This window comes from Pelodiscus sinensis, chromosome 1 (assembly GCF_049634645.1).
Source record: "Pelodiscus sinensis isolate JC-2024 chromosome 1, ASM4963464v1, whole genome shotgun sequence".
NCBI lineage: Eukaryota > Metazoa > Chordata > Testudines > Trionychidae > Pelodiscus > Pelodiscus sinensis.
Genome location: NC_134711.1, coordinates 75,654,538 through 75,680,474, shown reverse-complemented (window position 1 = coordinate 75,680,474; position 25,937 = coordinate 75,654,538). Strand labels below are relative to the sequence as shown.

At 38.7% G+C, this 25,937-nt stretch overlaps 1 long non-coding RNA gene across 1 annotated transcript in view; it reads left to right on the top strand.

Moving 5' to 3' along the window:
* The window catches only part of LOC142829995 (uncharacterized), a 297,656-nt gene extending 272,117 nt beyond the window's left edge, over window positions 1–25,539 (top strand). The window contains exons 3-4 of the long non-coding RNA XR_012904998.1: window positions 20,393–20,471; window positions 25,343–25,539. This is a non-coding gene — a long non-coding RNA (uncharacterized LOC142829995). The remainder of the gene's footprint in view (window positions 1–20,392; window positions 20,472–25,342) is intronic.
* The last annotated feature ends 398 nt before the right edge of the window (window positions 25,540–25,937 follow it).

The following is a 25,937-nucleotide window of genomic DNA, read 5'->3' as shown; positions in this document are numbered from 1 at the left end:
ATTCAGAACTAATAAATTTGCTAAATCCTAGCAGGGTGCTTAAAGCACAGTTAAAAGCCTCAGTCCCAAGCTTGGTGGGAAATTGTTTGGACTCTGAAAAGAGTAAGTGCAGTTGTTTATATAGGATATATCATGAGCTTTCATGGGTACAGCCCACTTCTTCACATGTCAAATATGGAGCAAGAATTGCTGTTCCATATTAGTCATCTGAAGAAGTGGGTTGTGCCCATAAAAGCTAATGATACTATCAATATTTTTCGGTTAGTTGCTAAGGCGCTGCAGGACCATCCATTGTTAAGGGTTTTTTTAGTTACAAACTAACATGGCTATCCCTCTGTGACTTATATAGGAGGGGAAAAGCTTTGTTAGGTTTTTACAGATTACTAACAGCACGGCTGTTGGAAAATATTGGTGATGATGTTCTCCAGTGTGCTTGTGTTGGTGGTTGGATTGTGGACCTACTCCTCTAGTGGTGTGAATATGGGTTTAGAGAACCCCAGGTAACATGTGCAGCAGGGTTGGTCAAAAGCCAACAAAGACCACAAGGTCTCATCCCAGGAGCCCAAGGCCCACCACCAAAATCTTAACCCACTGTGGTTTGTAGGTGCTGTAAGAGAGGTAAAAAACTCCCTGGTTCTCTGCCATTTAGTCGATGGGCCAAAAAAAAAATCCATTTCTGTCTCCCATCCTTGTTGTTGGAACTGTCTCCCTTTCGCCACTGGTCCAATCAAGTCCCCCCGCCTGTTGATGTGGCTGGGTGGCACACATTTTGAAATAAAAGGGGTGTTTTAATGCCTCAAATAAAGTTTCAGACTCTCTGTAGACATTGTTTTAGTTACAATTAGGTCATATTTTCAGGTTTCTTTTTACAATCATTAGCTGTAGAAACTTCCTTTTATGTATTTAATGAAACCTGAGTCTCCAGCAAACAGTTGAGAGGTTTATCCTAGTTAGTCTTTCATATTCCTAAGAGGGAATATTTTGGGGAAATGCTGGATTAATTAATATGTACATTTTAGATTAAAAGAACTGTGCATACAAAACATGTCTCAAAAATGTATAAAAGTTCAGGTCGTTTAGGGTTAATTTTTCCATTGTGATTTATAGATGTGAATATCAGGAAACTTATGCCAACAAACATATTGAAGCCCAGGGGATATGGTGCGAATGAAGAACAAGATGATGAGGGGAAAGAAGATGAACATTTAGAAATATTATAGGAGCAAAGTAGATTCTGATTTCAGAAATCAACAAGTTCACACGTATGTACTTTGGTGACATCAGATATAGAGATGCAAATAACCTTGAGAAAGCTTCCATGGAAGGACTGGTGGCAGGTCATAGTAGTTGCAGACAACCATGAAGAAGATGGTTGGTATATGGCAGTTCTCTCTCTAGGAAGTCAGCTGCTACATGTGCAAAATTAGCAATGAAGCAAGAAGGCTTTCAAAATTCTGCTATGATGTCATTAGGATTCAGACATGATTAAAGGACTTAACTTACATAAATTCTAGGTGTCCAGATTTCCTTTAATGTTTTAAAAAACCCAACTGGGGTTTGACTCTGAACTTGCAGAGATCAGTTGAAAATCAATGTGTTAGGTGATGCCACATTTCACAGTTCCCCCTGTTGTCTAGACCCGGTGCTTCAGTGCTGTACTTCAGTTTCCTTTTCTCGGGGTTTTAAACAATGACTTCACAAATTCCTCATTTCCATAACACTTTTCTCTTAATAAATTAATCTAAACAAATATAAGCTTTTCAAGCTCAAAGATAAAGTCCTCAAAGTCTAAACCTGAAAAAGTTCAATGAACTAAACATCATAAATAGAGGATCTTCTACCATTTCTTAGGCTTTCTCATTATAGGGAACACTTATATGTCCTTTCCTCAGCTGCCTCTGAATAAAATGCAAAGCTAGCTGACCTTAAGCTGATGACCCTTAAGGAGACAGGTCATCCTGATACACCAAGTAACTCCACTGCCTTCAGAAGAATTTATGCCTTGTTCTTGGTTATCACACTCAGGCTTCCCTTAAAGAATGGAAGGACCTTCATACTTTCTATTATAATTTTAAAGAACAACTCATTGAGAAGATTGCATGCTGAGCAACAGGTACATTTCCCAGTGCGAACTTCTTCTACTTTATCAGTTAATTCTTTCTATATGACGTGAATTCAGGAGAGTGTTATAGTTTTATGACTGGTTGAGGGTCAAAAAGGAAATGACCATTTGTATCTACCTTGTGATTTTCTTGACCAAGATATTTTAGTTGTTTTTAATCAGAATTAAACAGAAGAAAATCTCACCATTCTAAATATTTCAGATGAAACCAAAAAAGATCATGAGTAATACATAATAATTTAAAACAAACACTGTCTTTTGTAAAAAAAAAAAACAACAAATGCTCTGGTAGCACTTTATAGACTAACAAAACATGTAGATGGTATCATGAGCTTTCGTGGTCACAGCCCACTTCTTCAGATGACTGGAGATGTCTTTTGCATGATGCTTCTAGAAAAACATAATGAACTGTTCCTGTTCCTTAGCTCATAAACAGTAATTTTTTTTAAAGCATACAAAAATTTAGAGGGAAAAATATGAGAATGTAATGTACTTACTCACTTTGACAGGTACTTTTGATTTATTACCAAAGCTTAATAATATGGGATATTTTGCCCCACTTTGCTATTGCTCATTTCCATGTCACTAAACTAGCATACATACAAGAAATGTCACAAAGAATGACACATCTAGTGCTCTTGCTGAGTCCTAAAATGAGAAACAAAGTTATGGTACTAAGTCTTCCACTCTCTTTTTATCTTCCAACTCCCTGTTAACTGACTATGACCATTTGAAGGGATAGGAAGTTAAGTCATTAGTTGATGAAACTGTGAAATAAAGAACTAAAATAAGTGATGAGTGAACTCATTCTTTCAGAGACTCACTTTGATTCTTGTGAAATAGTGACACCAAAGACCAAGTACCATTGCTGGCAGGTACACAAGGTTAGGGGAAACAATGCCTTCCCTGGGTCTTAGCGCTCAACATCTTTCCTCTTCCTAGTCCTATTCTGACCTTCCTACAGACTCCCACACCAGGGCTGTTGCAACCAGGTGAATCTTCCTCAGGAGGGGATATAGTAGCTTAAAAGTGAAAAGGCTTCCAGCTTGCCAGACTTATTAGTATAACATGGAATCTGTGAAAGAGTCATTAAGTGGTAATGAAGACATTTAACTGGCATGTATCAACCCAGAGGCACATACTGTCAGTTTTTGAATTCACGACAAAATAGTTGTGAATTTCCGTAATATGCCTACTGGATCGTAGATTAAAATTTGCTTTAAATATTTCATTAGTTTGTTGATTAACACTATAAAATCACATACAGGCAGTCCCCGACTTACGCGGATCCGACTTATGTTGGATCCGCACTTACAAACGGGGCTTTCTCGCCCAGGAGGTCGAGGTAGCGGATTGCTACCTGCGAGCTCCGGGGCGAGAAAGCCCCGTTCGTAAGCTGCTCCGGTGCCCCTGGTCTGCTGGAGACCGTTTCCAGCAGACCAGGGGCACCGGGCGGGTTCCCGCGCTTCTGAGGCTTTGCCAGAGCAAAACCTCAGAAGCGCGGGAACCGCCGCAGCTGCCGCTTGAGACCCGGTGCCTGTGGTCTGCTGGGGACCGTCCCCAGCAGACCACAGGAACCGGGACTGAAGCCGCAGCCGCGGGGGGGAGGGGTCCTGCGCCTCTGAGACTTTGCCAGAGCAAAGCCTCAGAGGCACGGCACCCCGCTGCCGCTGCTGCTCTGCTCCCCGTGTCCCTGGTCTGCTGGGGGGGGGGGGGGGCGCGGATAGTGTGCCCCCCCCCCCAGCAGACCAGGCTTTTGTTTTGGACCCTGGAGCAGAGCAACTGGGGCGCTGCGGATTGGTCCTGCAGCACCCGCTCTGGGCACTACTGGACCAACCCGGCAGCACCCCAGCTGCTCTGCCCCAGGTCCTGATTCAGCCGCTGCTGGTCAGTTTCAGCAGTGGCTGAATCAGGACGCCTGGGGCAGAGCAGCTGGGGTGCTGCTGGGTTGGTCCAGTAGCGCCGAGGGGTGCTACTGGAGCAACCCAGCAGCACCCCAGCTGCTCTGCTCCAGGCGTCCCCAAGTCAGCCGCTGCTGAAACTGACCAGCGCTGACTACAGGAAGCCCGAGGCAGAGTTGCTCTGACCCAGGCTTCCTGGAATCAGCGCTGATCAGTTTCAGCAGCAGCTGACTTGGGGAAGCTTGGGGTTCTTAAGTTGACTCTGTATGTAAGTCAGAACTGGCGGTCAGTTTCAGCAGCGGCTGAATCTGGACACCAGTTCCGACTTACATACAGACTCAACTTAAGAACAAACCTACAGTCCCTATCTTGTACGTAACCCGGGGACTGCCTGTATTTAAAAGTCCTTGCATAGATTTTTAGAGGTATACTCAGCTTTATATTCAGCTTTAGCCTTAAATGTTTGGGTCTTCGGACACAGCATTTTAAAAAATAAATTCTTTAAAAAATCCACCATTGTCTAAAATTCGTATTTTAATTTTAATTACTATAGTACAAAATCTTGCTTCCAAAGACTTCCTGCCTTTTCTGTACAATCCTTTTGCTGCAATCTTTTCCCTCTGTGTCGAAGAGAGCCCTTAAACATGCAAAATCCCTTGTCTCCCAGACAGCTAATTAGTTTCCTTTTCTTTACTTCTTACTATTTAATGAATTCTTTTTAAGAGAACTCAACATCAAAACCCATACCTTAATAAGATATAAAATCCTCTATGCCAAAAATCTTTGGAAACATATTTTAATATAAACATGATGAAATTTCATAAACATGTCTATTGTTACAGAGATCCCACAAAATAAATTAGTATTTCCTTTTTTTTTTAAAGCAATGAACTTTGTTATGAATGCACTAAACTGCTTGGACTGATTAATTTAAAAATAACATCTTTGTTTTAGTGCTTTAAATATGTAGTAATCTGGAATGATTATTCTATGAAGGCTTAAGAGTACATTTAAAATATAAAATCAGCTTAGAAATACTGATTAAGAAAATGTAAAACAGAGAAGAGGGGCATTATATATTCCATAATATTTAATGTAGTATTCAACAGGAAGCTGATTTGTCCTTTCTACAAAGCTTTTGCAAATAAATCTCTGAAAAAATTCAGGGTATATAAAAAAAACCTGTGACTGGCATTTTTTATTCCCAAATTTAGTGCTTTTAATTCAGTACCTTCTGCATGTCCACTCTTTGCCATCTGGTGTGCAGGGGGAAACATGCTCCATTTTCTTTAGACAGAAATTTTAGAAGTGTGTTTTTTTTCCCCAAATGTCATTTGCTATATTTGGGTTCATGGATTTGTCTGGAAGAGGTGAGTGGGGATGAGGAGTGAAAAGAGGGAAACAGTGGGGAGAGGCAAGTCCTGTGCTGAGAGGAGGCCTTTTTCCTCACTTAACTTTACCTTTCTTTACCTGAGCTATTTATTTATCAAATACCATTGCTACTATCCAAAATCCTTGCTATGCAGCCATTTTCTTCTCTTTAACTTTTGAAGCTTTCCATTTTCCCTTAATGACTGAGACTTCCGTTTGCTTACAAAGCTCAGGAACACCTTGGGACTGATGAAGGCTTGAGGCTTTCAGGATCCATTGCCATGTCTCTGCACAAAATCTGTCAAGCTCTATCCACATCTTTGTTTCTAATTTTCCAGATATTCTTTTCTCTGATATGATTTTCTCACTCAACCCAGCTACCAGCCTGAGTCGTAGTGGCAGAATGTATCTGTAAACTGACTTGCAGATTATGACATGGGAATTACCCATTGCAACCCTGCCCTACTATCCTTTAGTTTCTGTTGCAGCAAACTGTGCATGTGTCAATTGTCACTTTCCGCTACACCTACTCATGGTTATTGGCTCACCAAATCTGTTACCCAGGGTTATCTGAACCCAAATCTGTGGTAATTAGTATCTGGTTTCCAGAAAGTGTCAAGGAAATGAATCAGCGAGGTACACAGAACTGGTTCACACAATGACTGGTTCACACAAGATTGCTGCCTTCCAAAAATCCTTGTTTTATTGACTATAAAGCACACATTCAAAACAGAAATAATCTAGAGCACTTAAGAATATAGTTATCCCACATCTGATGTGATGCCAACTGACAACAGCAGGGTTTTGAAGGCCAGCCTTCCTCTTAGCTGCTAAGGGGTTTGCCAGTGTGTTCTTGCTCACAGAAAATCCACATTTCTGCAAATTACATTCTTTAATTTTTTTTTATAAATAACTCAAAACTAAGCAAAGCTCTGTGTATTTTCTAATAAACTGACCATTTCCCTAGCAGCAGCAAAAACTCATAATTTCATATCAGTTAAGCAGATCTAAGAAAAAACTGACACTCAGACTCAATGTCAATTATCCTTGTTAATACTGCAATGGTGCAGATGTTTTTGTCTTCCTAAGCAAGAAGCCTGTGGAAACTCTCAAGTCCAGTTCTCTTGTAACACATTCTTCATATTCAGCTGAATTCAGGGCTCGGTGATAAACTTTTTAGGTCCTTTAAAATGAGGAACTTAAGTTAGTGAGCTACAATGGAGCAGGTAGTTAATTGCTATTTTTATTTGGAACTCTTGCCGAAGCCTCACATAAACAGGAAAAATTTTCTGGCATTACAAACTTCAATCACTTGGAGATTGAGTAGCTTTTGCTGACCAAGGAACTTCACTTTTATTAATTAACTAAACACTTTTTGTTTTGTCTTTGCTTGTCAGTAAAATAATTCCCTTCTTAAATTTACCAGTTGCTCCTCCCTACTTCGTGATGATTTTGACACATCAAAATAGTAATAGGTTGACCATGACAAATTCAGTTTTCATGATAGATGTCAGTAATACCTCAGACAGAAATAGTCTTTTCACTTGAAATTGTTTGCTCTCACTACTTCAGTTGCTTGTCAATTTTATCTTCTAAGACACAAAGTGGGGATGATGACAGGTTCTCTTGTAGTTTTCACTTCCCATATTATTTATCTATGATGTGGATGATGAATTGTTTCTTCTCCAATACAGCTGAGGTAGGCTATGCCATGTCTATATTCAGTTCATTTTGAAGTTTAGTCACCTACTTTGGAAACTGGCTGATAGAGCAATATCTGGTGCATAAATGTTAGTGTGCTTTTCGTTTGGAATAGATTTTATCTACACTTTCAATATTTCATCAGTTTGCTGCCAAGATGTGTTCCCAATATTGGAATGATTGTCAGGAGCTGGCAATCTGTTAGAAGGTGAACAGGACTTCATTTGATTACATCTGCAGGGATTGATAAGCTACTGAAAAGCCAAAAGAGAAAGGTCATCCTGATTTTAATAGCTTCCTGAAAGTCTGCTTTTAGTTTCTCCAGATGTCTATATAAAATGTCACATAGATTCTTTTCTAATCACTTTTCTTATTGAACATGGAGGCAAAAAGGCATGGTTGCTGCATATTAGGAAGATTCCTTCTTTTCTTTAACAGGGTTGGCTAAAGGGGTTAATGTGTAATAAGAAAGAAAAAAGTTGAGCACATGCTATTTTTATGCACCCATTCCTGTTAGTTTTAATAGCATCAAGTAGCCACTAGAGATGTCAGACAAACATTGCATTACTGATGCAAGATCATGTTTTACCATAGTAGCAGCAGTACCAATAGAGAGTTTGCACAACTATTTTTATTAAGGTAATTTACAGTGGTTGGCATAAAAGTAATTCTTTACCAGCTGCTGCTGCAACATGATGTGAGATTTCTGGTGTATTGCCCTGAATTTAACCTGAGAAAAGGACAGTAATTGCATGATGTACTAGATCTGGATAAATTAACATTATATTGGTGACCACTATATTACTGATTCTAACCACTGAACAATGGAATTGTTGTGTTTAATGACTACAGAGTTTATGCACAGAGCCAATTAATCTGGGCTGTCTAAGGACATCTATTTCAGTCTCAACCACTTCTAAGAAAATAAGTAATTTCTATGGATTACCAACTGCCATAGCCAAAGCTTTTGTATTTTATGTGTTTTGGTAACTCTATTACTGGCTACTTATCAGCATCAGCTTTTAGCAGAAAATGAAAAGCATAAAGTGGTATAAGGCAGGTCATATCTTCCAAGCAGATGAAGACTGCAAAAGGATTTGACAATTGGAGGACAAAAATTTTCTATACTTTTCAGGGGGATGTGATTAAGCAGGGAAAAGATCAAAAAAAATCTAGTGAGTCAGGGATATGCAGAGTGCAGGCACACCTTACACGCCTCTTGTGATGCTTCAGACAAACTTCATCTTAAAGGGAAACATTATGATAATTTAGTCTGACCTCTTGCACTCATTGGTCATAGAATTTCACCAAGTTATTCCTGAGTTAAACCCATCCCTTCCCATCATATCACAGAAGAAAAAGGTTTAGCTATTTCCAAAAGGAAGGCTTGTTTTTCATTGTGAAACTCTAAAATCTGGACAGAGTCATCAAGTTCTGCATGTTGACACTGGCTTCTATAAGAGACTGATTGCTACGTATGGTACCTCACATACAACTGAAGAGCCCACTTTTTATTGAACGGTTCCTTAACATTGTGCTAACTACTTATATCTCTTTGACCTTGTATTTGGCTGTTACATTTGGAGTATCTTTCCCAGACCTCAAGAAGTGCTCTCTGGAATGCAAAAAATGGTTGCTCCCACCGACAGAAATTAGTTGAAAAAAAGATATTATCTCACCCACATTGCCTCTTTAATTGAAATATGCCTACCTACATGTCACGTTACTAAATTTGAAGGAAGCAGCCAGATCACTGCTGCACCCACAGGTGGGGGCATTGGCTCCAAAAATGGTATAAAAGGGGGCCATGTGGGCTGTTGAATAGAAGCTTACTGTCTGCTAATCCTATGTATGCTGTTCATGTGATTGTATAATGTCTGTGTGTGTAGTTAGGAATCTGTAATCTGTGTGGATACTGAATATTTCTATGCATGTGGTTGAGCATTGGGCAGAGCACGGCCTATGAACATGCTAATTAGTGAGGCCTTGTGGGACAATGACACTCAATGGGCCAAGGACACACTTAAAGAATGAGGGCGGACACCTGAGGGCTGCCAGCAGGGAACACAGGGTTAGGCTGCTGGCCAGGTGACCTGCTGCAACCAAGAAGAGACCAGGAAGGATGTATAAAGAATCCATGTGGTCGACTCCATCTTGGTATTCAGCTGAGCACTTCATCCCAGAGGCAGCAATGCAGGGATCAAAGCACCGGAAAGAACTGTGGACCCATCTTGATCATAGGATGTGCAACAAGGACTTTTAAGCCAGCAGCTGTAACATCTGTGCTAGAGCCTGCATCGAGAACTGGGAGATTCAATGCATGTAAAGTACTATCCTTTAACAACCTTACTCTCATGCTTTTCTTTATTGTAGTAATAAACCTTTAGATATTAGATGCTAAAGGATTGGCTCAGTGTGATTTGTGGGTAAGGTCCAGAGGGTAAATTGACGAGGGATCTGTGGCTAGTTTCTTGGAACCAGACAGAACTTGTTCAGGGTAGGTGGGATTGGGTTCTAAGACCTCCCCCCCCCCACCTGTGTTTGAGGCCCGGGGCCATCTGGGTCACGGATATTGCTGGGGTGTCGGAGGGGTTTTGCTTGTGAGGCTTCAGGCAGGCAGCTGAAGTGCTCTGTGGGACTGGTTTGTAGCCTGTTTGGAAAGGTGCCCAGTCGGGGCTGTAAGGAGACCCAAATTTGAGCAATTCACCCTGAGCGGACGCCCTCAGCTGTGCCCAGACCAGCCCGGTCGGTCACACTACATCTATATTGCTATTTAGCGTGTGTCCAAACTATAACAATTGCATCCCCATTAAAAAAAAGTAGTTGTCTGTGGTCTTTGGCCTTTCTTCCATATCATGTGTATTTACCAAGTGCCTGGCATGATTATAATTAATTTCAGACATCAGGGTACACACCTCTCTCATGCCTGGCTGGCTGACTAATTGAGACTCATTTTCAGCAAACTTTGGAAGAGTCACTTGATATAATGTGTAAACGACAGCATTTCAATATCTAAATCTATGGATAAACTGGGATAAATCCTCTCTTTCTTACCATGGATAGCCACTAAAAAGGGCGATGATTCCTGAACTCCCTGTTCTCGGGAGGGAAAACCTAGCAGCTTGTTTCTTTCAATTTTGGTACTTTTAAAATATTATCTTAACCCACCCAAGATTTTTTTAAATTAAAACAGAGAATGTGCTGAGACCCAAAGTCCAAGTCCCTTAATAAAGGGTTTACAAGTTCTCCTACAATATCCTCCAGCTCATCAGTGTCAGATTTCATCTGTGTTAATATATGAGTGTTTTATGCAGCCCTACTCTAAAATTAATGTTTAATAGTTAATGATAATTTGAAAATAACAGTCATGGAATGTAATGATTCACTTGCATTAATATCAGATTAATCATAATGATTTAATGTTATCACACTGAATACTTAATTAGCTAACAAAGGTTTGTCAAATATTCTAAAATACTACTGATCATATAACAAATTACTAGAACTTATGTATTGTACGTACCTGTCACCTTTAATCTGTCCCACAGACTATACTCTATATAGTTTCCTTAGTGAAAATTTAACGGTGAACCATGAGATAATTCCATGGGTTGCATTCCAAGATATTTTTGATGCTATTTCATGCAAAATTTTACAACCACTTTCACTGTAACACAAATTATTTTTACTTCATTTGTTATTCATTGCAATTTAAATCACGATTTATTCTTCAAGTATTCATTTGGATGTAACCAGTAATTCTGTAAGAAGTGAATTTTAAGTTAGCATTAATCTTTTCACATTTATTATTTTCCTAATAGTTATGCTATCAGCATTGAAATGTAATACTGTAAGTGCTATCAGCATAAAAGCACAATATTATAAGTGCTATCAGTTATGCTTTTTCATTATATAATTCATTTGGCTTTCTGATAATCACACTGCTGTATAAATAGGAAATCCTTCACAGTTGCACAACATTTTAAAAGGGAAACATGGACTTTGTCATTTTTATAGTTTCACATTTAGTTATGGAATGTTCCAAGTAACTTGTATAGAACAAGAGACTAGAACTCACCTATTTATATTTACTCAGTGCCTCAAAAAATTTCCACACAAGCCATCTAATCAACACCTAAGAAGTATTGCACAGCCAACACCTTTCTGAAGTATTAGGTAAGCTGTACTGGTTCTAAATTAGTTATTAGATATAGGAGTCAAATGATTATGTCCCTCCCACACTTTTGGGGCTACTGTTATGGAACTTACAAGTATTTTCTCTTGCTGAATATTTTACAGGCAAGTAAAGTTAGTGCTAATGTTTGGATACTATGGGAGATGCAACATACCTGTTTTTTTTCTTTCACACCATGATAAAGATGAATCACTTTACTGAACTCAAAAGGAGAATGAGCCCTAATATCTATAATTAGTCTCAGAAAACCCTGTGCAATAAGTCAAGCTTTTATTTTTTTCCCCTGACAACATACCCACCATCTGAACAGGGAACCAATTGATATATATGTATGAACGATTAGAACAGTCTGTCTGCACATTCCTGCCTTATCTTTCCTGGCCAACAAGGGTAACAGCAAACAAGGGTAACAGCGATAGATTTGTGATGTGGACCCATGTGCTATAACAAACAGGCACAACATTTTCAAAAGTGTCTAAGTCACTTAAACTCAATGGAACTTAGGCTTCTATATGTTTGAACTGTTTTTGAAAATAAGACTTTGCTTAAGTGACTTCAGAAATTCTTCTGAAAATGTTACCATTAAGTACAGGATCCCAGCTCATTTCAGATAGTTAAAGTTCTAACTCTAAAAGAGTTAAGCTTTCCCTAGTCATCTCTGGCAAGGACTTATATCATATGAGGATTCCTAAACTGTGAACAGGTTCTATTCTACTCTTTCTGTAGATAAATAAATTAAATCTTTTGTCACTTCCAAACACACCTCTTCTCTATGAGAAACATGCACTTAGGGACAGCCATGACATAATTTACATAGCTAGAGTGGTGTATCTTGCTTTGACATTTCGATGTAGTATGGACCAGACCTTAGTGGAAATCTCCCAGTAAGAACCTGAAGGTCTGGAACCTGGGACTATGTGGGTTTTCTGCTGGTGATGCTGTTGCAACATCACTGATGGATTAGGCAGTGATCTTGTGGGAGGACCTTGTGAGGCTTTGCGATACTTCACAGCTAGCTGATTGGCTAGTATCTACACTTGAACCAAGAATCCATGCTGGGAAGCTGTCTGAGCAGCTGGCCTTACCATGAGGCGAACTGAGGCAGCCGCCTCAGGTGCCAGACTGGGGGGGGGGGGTGAGGAAAGGGGGCACTACTAGGACCCAGAGTGTAGAAAATTGTGTCTGCTGCTAGTGCATATGTATTCTCTCTGCTCTAGATGCAGAGATAAGAGAGTGCTGTGCTGGAGGAAGGAGAGCACAAGACACATAACAAGCAGGCAGGAGAAAAGGTGGCATGGGGGTGTCCTTTGAGCTCCCTGCCTCAGGTGCCAAAATGTTGTGGGTCAGCCCTCTGTCTGAGCAACAGTATGGACTACTTGCCTATCTCTGGTGCAACTGACCTTAGACTCTGGCTTTCAATCCTACATTGTCCTTGGCTGCAATTTTTGATTGTTCTCTGTAACCTAGTTCCTCTTCCTTATCTCCTGGTAGCCCTGCCTGCCTCCCTCCTGACACCTAAACCTCAGTCTGTCCTCTGGCCTATCTCAAACTCTGACCTCTAAATTCCTGAGTTGGCATCCCTTCTGCTCTGAGCAGTAGGTCTGATGGCTGTCATCTTGGTCATAACAGTCCCAAACCTACCCCTAAAATATAGGGACTAGTCAATCAGCTGGCTGTGAAGTGCTGCCAAACTTCACAGGGTCTTCTCATAGGAGCAGTGCCTAAAACCCCAGTGATGATACACTAGGGCCTGGTCTACATTACATTGGAAGGTCGAAGTAAGATATGAAACAGGTGTAGTATAGACCCACTAGATATACAGGTGTAGTAATTTACATAGCTGGAGTCAATGAATTTTAAATCCCCATCCACACAGAGGGAGGTAGATGGGAGCAAATGCTCCCATCGGCTTCACTTTCTCCTCACGAGGAGTAGGAGTACCTGTCCCAATGGGGGCTCCCTTTGAGTTCAATCTAGAGGGTCTATACTGCACCTGTTAAATCAAACCCTGGAAGATTGACTGTGGCAGAGTTGATCTTCTGTGTAGTGTAGATGTTCCCTAGGAGTGTATTCTGTCTATTCCCAATGACATAATTTAATTCCTACTTTTCCAAATACCTCTTTAGTATTAGATGTTTTATTCTATATAAGGATGTGAGGACCACCATTAGATTATTCTGAAGAAAAAAAACCCTTGCTGCAAGGATTTTTGTGTTTGTTCTGTGAATGATAATAATAATAATTAATAATAAATTAATAATGTGTTTATTCATAGGATATTGTAACAATTTTTATAAATTCATACCAAGGGCACCACATTCCACTGAGAGCAGAATATACTAGATTTGGAGTGCCAGGGCCAAGCTTTTTGAGATGACATTCCCTTTTCCTCTCCCACTCCTGTAAAACAAACTCCAAGGCCTTTTTAACTTTGGAAACCTCCAGTTTGTAAAGCATATTTCTGAGGAGTACATTTACTTACTTCAACAGTTCTCTGACAAGAGACAATGATAAATTCTATGTAGGCTTATTTAATTCAGGTCTGAGGATGTGAGAAGAAAATGTCAGTTTGTAATGGAAAGCTAATCCCATACGTAACTGTGCTGAAAAACCCCATCTTCACCGGTGAGACTTTCAAAAACTTCCAAGTGAGGCCTGACTTTCACTTGGAACTGTGATATTCTAGTGACTGAACTGCTAACAGGGAGATAAACCACAATTTATCTTTTCATATCTCTTTGTGCATTTTTGTTAAGAAGAAGCAAGTTAGGATTTTCACTTACAAACCTGAAAGCTCCCACCTAAAATTGCCTTTTTTCCTTCAGCAAGAATATTTTATACCACCTAAGATATATCAAACAGGGATGTTTTCCCCCCTGTTGCCTCTCTGAAATTAAAATGTTTACACAGAGATTTGAATTTTACATTTCTTCATACTTGGACACCAAGCAATTCTTCATTAAACACAAAGGGAAGCCAAGCGACATACCAACCAAAACTCAAATAATTAATGTAGTACAAAAAAGTGACATTGCTCTGAAGTTACAATATCCTTATATTGTAATTTCCCTGGGGAAATTTTTCAGCCCCCTATAGCACATAGCACAATGGGGTCCTGGTCCATGATGAGGGCTTGTTGGTGCCATGGTGATAAAACTATTATTATGATTAATAATCATCGTAATGCTGGATGTGGAATTCTGAATTAGAACTAACTTATCCAAATGTGAGCATTATATATTGTATGTGTAGCCATATGACATGGTTTGTTATCCTTTGGAATGCTGAAGGCCTGAAGGTGCTACATGTTTTTATCGCTATAGTGATAGTTGCTGATAGTATATACCTAAGGTAGACTTTTTCCAGGTGCTGACTATGGGTTTTCCCAGAGGAGGTAGAAAACATGTCTGAAATTGTCACATCAGATCCCAACCTGTTGCTAGCATATCCCAGGACTATGCAGATTGGCATGATAATGTTTATATAGGGCTTGATCCTTCAAATGCTTGTGTACATATGTACAGTTTCTCTCTCTCTCAATAGGCCTACTGAAGGAAAAGGGCAAGACCGTAAGAACCAGTTTATATGATCCAAGCAACTGACTAATATTTCCTGCATCAGGCCCTTAATAAGTAATGCAGTATTAGAATATTATGCTTATTGAACAAATATCATAACATGCTCTTCTAAATGCCAGCCTTTACCGTCCAGGAGAATTTTACACGTGTTCATGTGCACAGAATAATCCAGAAGATGTATATTTCTTAGCCTCTCTTTTTTCCTACATAACTCCTATCTAAGTGCAAGCTTAGTTTTTAAATGTTACAGTGTGTGGCATTCACAAAAAAGAGGTGTCGATATCTAGTTACCTATATTTATAACATCTTTGAAGGTACAGAACTCAGACTTTTTCAAGATCCACATGGCAATTACAGTATATCATCACTGATAAATTTATTTTGGAACTAGTTTATAGCATTCTAACTTGAATGAGTGTCATTGGTATATTAGATCCCATTGTAAAAGGACTAATTCAACTTTTTCTGCGTTCACCTCATGTTTCTTTATTGTGGTCTACAGTCAAGCTAGGAGTTTTGTTGCCATAAATTAGGTGCATATTGATTATTGAACCAGTAAATGGAGAGGTTGACTTTTCAGCCCATAATCACAGTTACATCATTCTTTTGGTGTGTGCTGTTTGAGAGCAAGACCTTTGTCATGGTGCACTGGCAATAGCTGTATATCAGTTTTTCAAATCCTCTAATTGCTGTATTTCAGGCTACAAATGTGACATAAATGTTGCTCAGTGCCAGCTCAGTAGCACTGGGGATAAAAAATGATAACTTTATCTTTAACACACTTTAACTTATAACAACAAGTATTTAATAATTAATAACAATTGAGCCATTAGGAAGTACTCTGATGCATCTATAAAGCCATAATGCTGAGACCAGTACTTGATATACTGTTTGATGTTGTAAAAGCGGCGAGGAGTCCTGTGGCACCTTATAGACTAATCGAAGTGTTGGAGCATAAGCTTTTGTGGGCAAAGACCCACTTCGTCAGATGCATGTAGTGGAAGTTTCCAGAGGCAGGTATAAATATGCAGGCCAGAATCAGGCTGGAGATGATGAGGTAGATCTAATCAGGGAGGATGAGGCCCACTTCTAGTAGCTGTTCTGGAAGTGTGAATTCCAAAAGAGGAGAAGCTGCTTTTGTAGTTAGCTAGCTATTCATAGTCTTTGTTTAACCCTGAGTTGATTGTGTCAAACTTGAAGATGAACTGTAGCTCAGCAGTTTCTCTTTGAAGTCTGGTCCTGAAGTTCTTTTGCTGCAGGATGGCTACCTTTAGATCTGCAATTGTGTGTCCAGGGAGATTGAAGGGTTTCCCTACAAGTTTTTGTATGTTGCCATTCCTAATATCTGATTTGTGTCTATTGATTCTTTTACGTAGGGACTGTTCAGTTTGGCCAATGTATATAGCAGTGGGGCATTGTTGGCACATGATGGCATATATTACGTTGGTAGATGTGCAGGAGAATGAACCAGTGACAGTATGGCTGATCTGGTTAGGTCCTGTGATGGTGCTGCTGGTGTATATATGTGGGCAGAGTTGGCACCAAGGTTTGTTCCATGGATTGCTTTCTGAGTTAGAGTTATTATGGTGCGGTGTATAGTTGCTGGTGAGAATATGCTTCAGGTTGGCGAGTTGTCTGTGGACAAGGACTGGCCTACCTCTCAAGGCCTGTGAAAGCGAGGGATCATTGTCCAGTATGGGTTGTAGATCACTGATGATGCTTTAGAGAGGTTTTAGCTGAGGACTGTAGGTGATGGCCAGTGGTGTTCTGTTGGTTTCTTTCTTGTATGATGTTGTGTATCCTGAATTATAAGTAATGTATCAATTTGTCATTTCATCATCTGAGTCTTTTGTTTAAATTTAAGTCCTGAATCTAATTTATTTTAACTAACAAAAGTGTTCTTAATTATTCTTAAAAATATTAACCATCTTGATTTAATCTTACCTGTGAAAGAACTATCTTCTACTAGAAGTAGCTAATAGTGTTTTTATAGTGATTTTTTAAGCTGAATTTTGCAGCGTTTGGGTTTTTTTTTTTTTTTTTTACATATCTGTTATGTGGGTCTCACAAGTCCTTTATCATACTCCATCCTTTAAACCAACTTTCTTTTTTGTGTTCAAAATTACACACTCTCATTCACTGTAAGTCACATAAATATTCTACTGTGACCCCCATGCCATGAACCTTGTTCTTTCTGCAACATTCACTCCATCAAGCTCACTGACATCCTCTGCTACTATCAGCTATTCTTTTCTTTGTACTGTTTCCAATCTTTCAGTTCCATGGTTGCTGTTCTCAGCTCTCTTCTTTCCTCTCACATGGCTGTTATTTATTAAACACAAACCTTGGCATACTCCTTTCTCACCTTATTATCCCTGTTCCTGCACACATACTATGGAGTGCCTCTAGAGAAAGCCTCTTGATTATGTCAACTTCATCCATTTCTCCTTTCCTATCTCATCCTTTGCTTATGCCATAATCACATAACAGCATGATGGACCTTGTTGACAACATATGACCCATAATTACTGTGGGCACCTAAACTTCCTTAGGACCTACATTTTTGCTGTGAAAATTCCCTACAAACCTATTTTTCGGCCTATGAGTCCATTGCAGTTCTGTGTTTCAGATGCCTAAGATTCAGTGCAATCAATGACCCAGAAAATGATAGGAGTTCTTCTACCTAACTCCTCTGTGGGGTCCGAATCCACAAAGGCTACGTCTACACTACAAGGTTTTTGCACAAAAATGGCTGGTTTTGCATCAAAACTGGCAGAGTGTTCGCACCTCAACCACGTTTTTGCACAAGAAAATCGACAGAACAGGGGGCTTTTGCAAGTGGAGTTATTCCTCTCCTCATGCACAAAAAGGCAGGTGTGGATGCTCTGGAGGGGGTTTTGCACAAGAAACCTGTAGGAAAAAGCACAGGTGCTCTGATGGCCATTCTGTGAATGACCATCAGAGCTTTCTTGCAGAAGAGTGTCCATGCAGTGTGGACATTCATTTGCACAAAAGCATGTCACTTTTGTGATGCACTTTGGTGTGTGGACGTGCTTTTGTGAAGGAAGCTTTTGTGCAAAAACTCTTGCGCAAAAGGCTTCTTCCACAAAAACCCTGCAGTGTAGACGAAGCCACAGTGTTCTTGGCTCTTTCTCACCCAGATTCTTTCTTTTTTGTCCTTTATTTATCTATATATCCTCAGTGTAACAGCATCAACACTGGACCAAAGAAAGGGCAAGTATGAGAATGACTTTGGAGTCGAGTAGTTGAAGCCCTCATGTGGGTACTCTGCTCTCATGACTTTAAAAAAAAGGCAAAGTAGAACAGTTTCAGTGGGAGAGACTGGGAGATCTAACGACAGAATATCACACAATGGTTAGGCTATTCATCTGTGGGGTGGCAGATCTGAGTTCAAATCTCTTCTCTTCCTTAGGTGGAGGGTATAATTGGGGTCTCCCACATACCAAGTGAGGACTACAATGACTGGGCTAAAAGTGATGAGAGAGCAGAATCGACACCAAAAGATATTTGCAGCAGAGAAGCACATGATGTGGGAAACACTTCCCTGCAGTGTACATTTAGGCAACAAGTTCTAGTACGAGGTTGGTCTTAGAATGTACCCCTTGTCTTGGCATTTTCCATTAGCTAGTTTAGGGGAGGAGTTTATTAGCTTGCTGCATTTTGTGAATCCCATTTTGAAGTACCAGTCTCACTCTATTTATTGTAAAGGGAGACAGCCTCAAATTCAGGTTTTTTTTACAAGCACCTAAAAGCGAGGCGTAGCGTCACCACACCTAAGTTCTTTTGTGAATCTAGTCCTGTGTATATTGGTTTTTTTGAGGGGAAAGTGTAAACTCTCTTTGAGGGAAGACTGGGAATGGGCAGCTATAGCACAGGTAGCTACTACCTGAGCATTTCCTTTCTGGGAAGTTTCCTTTGCAGCAGCCTTCCTCTGATTGCCACCACTAGGACCCCTTAACAACTTGCTGGTCCACAGGTAGTTTAAACAAAACTCACAAAGGATCCCATCTTTTTATCCCTTCATCACATTCTGGCTGTCAAAGCCCCAATCCTAGCTCATTGTGTCTTTTCAGGTAGTCCAAAATAATATAAAGTCTTTGAAATAGAACAAAACTGGCACAATATTCATCCCAATTTCAGCTGAACCCTTTCTCTCTGAGGGTCTGTGTACTTCCCAGTTTTTCCTTCCTAGCGTTTGTCCTTCTCCACAGGCTTTCTCAGCTGGTACCTTTCCACTGCTGACTCAAGGTACTGCAGGAGCCTTCTTACCACTACCTCCAATATTTATACAGATAACTAAAACTTCCCGCTCCTTTTGTACTGGAGTAACCTGACTCCTCTCGGGTGGAGTTCATTCTCTTACTACGAATGGCTAAGCTGCAAGCTCTCCATTCTATGGGACAAGTCTCCTGTGACAAGGTCCAGTTTAAGGACTTGTGCTGGGAAATGTTGTCACATAGGATATTAAAGAGAACATCTGCTTTGTCATTATATTAAACTGTGGGATTATTCTGCTTGTGGTTGGAGGTGTTTGGGGGGGAAGGGGTTGGATAATTCAGATTATACTGTTCAAAATTCTTTTTATACGGGGATCAAAAACATCAAATGGACACTTTTTAAACAGAAATAAATTACAGTTCCTTTTATGCTGTGAAAACTGCCTTGGCATGTCTGTGCTAGAAGAGGAGTTAGGGTCTGGACAAGCTGGTGCTCATTTAGACAAAACCATTCCATTTAACCAGAGCCAAGGAGCTAAACAAACATATTCTTAAGTACGCTTTGCAATAAATGTTCCTATTTCTGTCCCTGCCAAATCTTCTGAGTATATTATAGCTCTGGGTTCAGTGTCCATAGTTTGATAAAGAGAGCACTGTGTAAAAGACCTTTCGGGAGTACATTTTTTTATGATATTTTTTTAAATATCTGTCACCAAGTCAATCTAATCTGTTCCCAGATGTCAGTGTTTGTGCTTCAGGGGCATTTTTATGAGCTTCAGAGATAAAGTATCTCTGGTAGGGATGCGTTAGCAGTACCCAGAGAAGAGAGATACTCCATCAGAGGATGGGTAAATCACCCCAACCTTCAGTTTAATGGTAGAATTTGTTGTATTTGCAGCACACGTCTAGCAATATATGCACAGTTTAATATTGTTGTGGTCAAATTTATTTCCATAAATAACCTTTTAGAATTTGTATGACAAAAGGAAATAAGAAATTTGCAGGTTCTGTTTAGATACCAAAAATGCCATTCATGTAGGACAGTAGGGTTTAGAACCATGAGTGTTTGAGGCAGAGCACCCAAAACACAAAAGAGTGGCAATTGAAAGATCATAATTTCTCTTACTGCGTAACAAGTACCTAGGTATGCTGTGTTCCTCTACTCAGTGTTTAGCATTATTATAATTATTTCTGTGAAAACAGGCTATTCAGACCTTAATCAGGCTTCAAATTATTCAAGTTTAAGCATGCAAAGCTAAAACCCTGCCTTTGTTTTGGTTTAGCAGAGCACCATACTTTGAACTTTCTAATCAGATGACAACTCTAACTTTGATGTGGCAGGATTGCCATTGGAAGGAGTGAAAGGTAATTCAACTTTCTTTCTTTTGTCAATGTCTATTGTGCAAAATTATACCAGTCTGATTGCTAAAGTGTGTCTTTCCTAAGCAAAGATCGTGATTGTTTTATTATTATTTTTAATACTGTGGTAATTCTGTGCCTCACAAGAAGTGAAAAGGCACTGCATTGCCTGTTATATTTTACACATCTTTAATCATCCATCATATCAAAGTGATTCAATTCGTTGCAAAATACACACTTGGATTTAGAGCATACAATGTGCCTGCTTGAAATATTTCACATTCTGAGTTTGCAGGACATGAAATGTATATGTGATTTGTATATTTTCAATGTTTCCTTGTGTGAAAGAAAATCAACATTTTGACTCATGTATTTGCACTCTTTCTGTTAGTTTTATTAGGTTCTAGAGGTTCTGAAAAAGTTCTGCATATTCCTTAAAATTCAAATATTATCTTAAAATCTGCAACACCTGCTGAGATAAAAATGTAGAAATGCTGTCTTTCATTTCATTGTCTGGCTTTCAGTATACTGCCTATCATTTGGCAGCTTTTCCCCATGTGCCAGCCTCATTTTATAGTCCTGCTGTTATGTTCTTGAACTTTGTCATGGCTACGATTCTAGGGCATCTGAACTGTCAGATATAAAAGTGGGAAGAGAGAAAGAGGCTATGAAGTTGTAGAAGGCAAAAAGCTTAGTAATGTGCTGATGAATTTTCTTCCAGCAGATAGTTTTCACTTTGCCTACACTGCTGTCACATTTCCTTAAATAATAGGGAGCCTTTTCCACTAATGGGCAATGGAGGCTGTTTGCCTGATGAGAACTTGCAGAGGCAGCCTGCCATGTGCCTTTATCTTTTAAACTGAGGTGAAACAAGCTTGCCTGGCTGCAGATAAGCAGCTTAGAAGCAGTCCTATTCAGATGTACCTGTCACTAATTTATCTGGGGGTTTTTGTATTCATATATACTGTTCTATGTGCGCTGGCGCATTAAATTGCTTTCCACTGGGAGCAGGTCACATTCAGGGGTCGACAAAACCATGCTACTGGATGGAGAATACTTGATTCATATAGGCTGTTTCTATTGAGAACTTGGCAGCTGAATTCTCTATCTAATTATAGACTTTACACTAGCTTTTTACTGGAAAAGCTGATAATGTTTTAATATAATGTAGATTGCCATTAAGAACCTATTCAGCTGCAATGCATTTATGTATGTTTCAAAAGAGCAAAATGAGCGGCTGTTGAATATTCGTGTGTCTGGACTGACAAAGAAAATGAATCACATTCAATTTGCTTTAGTGACACCCATTGTTGTGATAATTATGTAGTAAAGATAGATTACACTTCCCATCAAATGGTAGCAAGATTCCCATATTTTTTCAATTTTGATAAATATTCTTTTATGCATCTTTTTAGCTAAATCAGACAAAAGAAATAGGACTTAGGTTCTTTATACAGTAATGAAATGAGGACCAGCCTAAAATTTCCCTAAATCCTTCTTGATGAAGTCATTTCCTTTTGCATTTTTAAGAGATGTATTTATTTCAGAAAGTTAGTTTGACTACTCTACACAGTTTTCAAGAAGACAGTTGAAACTCATAACATGCCTGTATGGAATGGGTAAAGAATGTATTTACTCTTTTAGAGTACTCTTACTATTTATGCCACATAATTTTTTCAGGGTTGAGTATTGCTAAGTGGGGAAATGTGAAATTTTAAGCTATCGTCTTTGCTTAACTATGTAAACTATGCAAAATTAACAGAAAAAGCAAAGTAGTTGATAAATGACAATAAGAAGAGATGTTTCTTTCATGTCAGTAGTTTGCAATGATACAAGTCTTTTTGTTGTAAAAGAAACGTGTAATATGATACTTTTTTTAAGAACTGAGAAGTGACCATTATCTACTGAAATGCAGGGCAAAGCATGTGTTATTTTCTTATACTAGAACAAGAAAAAAATAATATAAACTAAAGAGAGAATTTAGAAGTACATTGGCTGAAAATAATTCTGTTAGTTCTTTTTTCTTTGGTAGGAATATTTTTGACATCTAATATAAAGCAATTTTCTTTTCTATTATATTAATGAATATTACTTATAAAACAACCTATTTAATCAGTCTTTCAAAACTCATAGTATTTAATGAATCATCACATATTCTAATCTGTAAATTAGACAGTGACCTAAAACCTTGTAAGACTGTTTCACAAACAGTGGTGCCAAATACAGTATGTACATTTCACAATATTTAATTGCAAATGTAACACTTTCTGAAATATGTATATTCCTTCAAATTACATTTGCTTTAGTTTAGAATCTGAGTGGCTTAACTTCTGAACAGAAAATAACACAAAGGAAAATCCAAGAGACCTTGCCTTTGACAAAAGGAAAATATCCAGTGGGAAATCCACTCAAGTTTGTAGTGTAAATTACTTTCTTTTATGCATTTGGATTCAATTGGTAACTAACAATGAATATGTAGCTTGTACCTAATGAATAAATATTCAGAATGTTAAAGTCAATCCATTAACCTACGTTATATAGTATTTTTCAGTTCCCTTTTTAATGTAATGTATGTTAGAATCCAAATTCTGGTGGTCCTGCTTGTGTGAAAAAGAATTAACAGCCATAAGTATTCTTGAGTACTTAACTTAAATTCAACTTTTGTCAACATCCCCATCACAAAAAATATGTTCATTTGAAAATTTGGGGAAAACAAGATGGAAATGAGTTCAAACAGAAAGTCCTGCCATGAGTGCAGGTGATTGGTTTATGAGACCTTTCAAAATCCCTTCCAGTTCTATGATTCTATGAAAGCAGACCAATTTCAAATGGATTGATATTGAAACAAAATGCTTCATTCAGTAGGAATTTTAAAACTCCAGTTCCTATTCTTTAAAAAATCAAAACAAAGGAAAATGAACAATTTAAAGGAAAGTAAAAATCAACAAAATTGGCAACATTCTGTTTTGTCATTGTTAAGTTTTTGTTTCATTTTTTTTTAAGAAAATGGAACTGAGGTTTAAAACTCCTACTGAATGTAGCGCAAATCTCCAATACCCTCTCCTGTGATTAAATGTCTAAAACCACTTTCAGTTTGCTTCTTTGTGGAATGTTTTTGTTTTACTGTATCCTACTGCTTGAAAATGAGAATATGTACATACCTTTTTTGCTGTCATGCTTTTTTCAGTATTTTCTTAAGTTATTGGTTACTCACAGCTATTCTCTTGGATTAACAACTTCAGATAAATGTGAAAATATGGAAAAGCAAGCCAATTAAAACAGTAGAAATGTAGAATATTTAAAAGATCAAAGAAGTTTAGTGCTGTACTCTAACAGAATATAATGATTCTTTATCAGTTTGATATTTTAGTATTTTAGCAAATAATTTAATAAAATGTGGAAAAGATTAAATCTACTGTGATAGCAAGAAAGGCATAAGCAAAATGGAATTCCCAAATGAAACAATTTGCAAATTCAGAGCTAACTTCTCAGCTCTGGGTAGAAAGAGAGAGTGCTGATGAAGGGCATAGTTATAAGCATACCTCCTCTTTCCTGTTCCTACCTAATGAAGGGACTTATACACCAGCATCCTGAATATCACTTTTGACAAACCCTTTCCATGAAAAACCATGTGTCAGATGTGGGGTATGGGAATGCTTTGCAGCCTAGACAAACTGCTCTTGAGAAAAGCAACATGTTCTTGTGACCATTCAATTATATTACAATATTGTAATTTCCTTTTAGCAGGGTTTATAGGACTGGGTTTCCAACACTTTATGGCTTGTTTGGAATTCAGATGCAAATTTGTCCACTGGTTTACACAGCCAGGATTGTGCTATGTCTGTCCTATATCCTTTAAAATGACATTCTGTAGAGCCTTGTATGTTGCAAAGACAATTGCCACATTCTAGATCTACGCAAAGCTCTGCCTTAACAGGGGTATGTATGCTCTGTCACCAGGAGCTCTTTAGAAGGAATCTCATTTTGTGTCAATAGTAGGCAAGTAATCAAGCCTATGTTATGATGGACTGCAGAATGATAAACCCATTTACTCATCATATTGTTCAGAACAGTTTCCTACCATCCCCCTCTTCCCATTCAGTTCAGGGGATATGTAAACTCAGAAGGCTAGTAGCAACAATGGTCAGTATTTATTATTATGATAGTCATTGCTAATCTTTCTGGATCTGTGCCTGGTGTTTGAGATTATGTAGTTTATCACTATTCTGAATTTTTGAAAATATCTCCTGTTCCCAGTGGTTGGGTTTTTTTTTGCATTATAATTCTGATATTTCTTGAGATGTGGAAATGGCAGGTCTGTTTGTTTATTCCAAATGTTATGGTGATACTCCTTCGAATGTTTCATTTTTAGAGGTTTGGCATAGTAGGTGAGTGTCCAAACACTTCTTCAGTGTGATAATGTATGCTTGCTGTTACTGTAAAACTCAAGACTTCAGCTATAAGTGACTCATCTTTTATTTAACAAAAAAGTTGACAGTCATAGGTAAGCAGTGGGGTAAATCTCCCCATAAAGATTGACATACTTTGATAATGTTCCATATTAACCACTGGAAGGAATATCACCGTAATGTTCAACACAGTAATTCATTACAATTCCAGAAAAAGCTAATTCTGATGTTATAGTTTTGGTGCTTCTCCAATTAGTTACTGTATTTGTAGAATCAGTATATACGTTGTGCAGGTGTCATTTTAATGAAATGAAGGATAAAATGTTTTGCTGGATCAGAATCTTGATTCCCAGGTCTTTGCAGCACTGAGTCCTTAAAAATTAAAAGTTACTGTCACATTAATAATCATAGCAATATAAACATAAGAAATTCAGAGCCACATTCTTAGCCTGTTTTCCTTTTGTGCAGCCATGATGCTATCTAACTGGCTGATGAAGGATGATTCCAGCATGGAGAAAACATAGAGGCATGGAGCTTCTATACTGAGGTCAACAGCATTATTCTACTACATCCAGGAGAAACTAGGGGATATGAAAAAACAGGGTGTGGACTGGAGTACCCAGTTACTGGAATGGTCCCCTTGGCTGTTACTAACCAGGAGTTGCTTAGAATAACCTCTCCAAGACTTCTCTAACTGATACTGAAGATAGAACTAGTTCTTGGCTGGTCCTGATATGTGTGTGTGTGTGGGGGGGGGGGGGGGGGAAGAGGCAGGGATATGAGAGAAAGGTGACTTGAAGCCACTTCTTCCCTCTCCTTGACCCCAGGATCAAGGTCTGTGTGTTCACACAGTTCTGTCTGTGTTAAATTAAACGTCGCGTTTCAAATGTTTAAGGTTAGGAAAACAGGAGCTAGTCATCTCACACACATTATGACATGTTTTCTAAAGCAGCCTCTTAAAATATTTGCCCTGCAAAATTGTGCATGTACCTCCTGGCATCTGTGCTTTCTTATTACGTAATTACAATGATCAAATCTGAGTGTGTAAATGACAATTGGTGAA